At 32.3% G+C, this 675-nt stretch overlaps 1 non-coding gene across 1 annotated transcript; it reads left to right on the top strand.

Annotated features, from left to right (window-relative positions):
- The first annotated feature begins 339 nt into the window (after positions 1–339).
- Positions 340–413, top strand: Trnai-aau. Its single transcript has one exon. It is a non-coding gene; the product is annotated as a tRNA-Ile (tRNA).
- Positions 414–675: the final 262 nt, after the last annotated feature.

Below are 675 nucleotides of genomic sequence, written 5' to 3'. Positions count from 1 at the left end.
TATTATGATTAATATTAGCTAATAAAGTAAACAAACATCCCTATTGTTAAAAAACCATAACTAAGCAGTTAGCTTTTCAACGGATTTCATTGATAAGATTAAATGACTAAAAAAACTTGCTAAGTTCGTTTGCTCAAATTTTCATTTAATAAATCTGATGCGCACGACACAATTTCGCTCAGTTTAGTTATAATAATCTTAGCTTTGGTTTATCTGCCAAAAGATAGGTTGTATTATTTAATAACGTATTTGGTTAAGTATCGATGAACCCCCATAAACCTCCCGTATTCACGGACATCTCAAATCACCTTATGTGCAATTATTGATACAAAATCAAGCGGCCCATTAGCTCAGTTGGTTAGAGCGTCGTGCTAATAACGCGAAGGTCGTGAGTTCGATCCTCCCATGGGCCAAATCTTTTAAATCAGTATAAGTTTATAATTTTAAGAATAAATTTTTTTTCTCTAAATTTTTGAAAACGTCTTTTGGTTTTCATTTATTTACACGAAGTTTCTCAAAAGTTTTTATAATCAGTTGAGTAACTTCTTATTTGATAGAGTCTGGAACAGCATGACTGACTCTTAAGTCCAGAACCACACAGAAACTGCTTAATATTGACTTGGAAATTTTGGATCTTTAATAATTGACCAATGGGCTATGGTTGTCTAGAAGATC

Source organism: Chrysoperla carnea, chromosome 4 (assembly GCF_905475395.1).
Source record: "Chrysoperla carnea chromosome 4, inChrCarn1.1, whole genome shotgun sequence".
NCBI lineage: Eukaryota > Metazoa > Arthropoda > Insecta > Neuroptera > Chrysopidae > Chrysoperla > Chrysoperla carnea.
The sequence above is the reverse complement of the archived record's forward strand: the minus strand, read 5'-3'. Positions and strand labels throughout refer to the sequence as shown.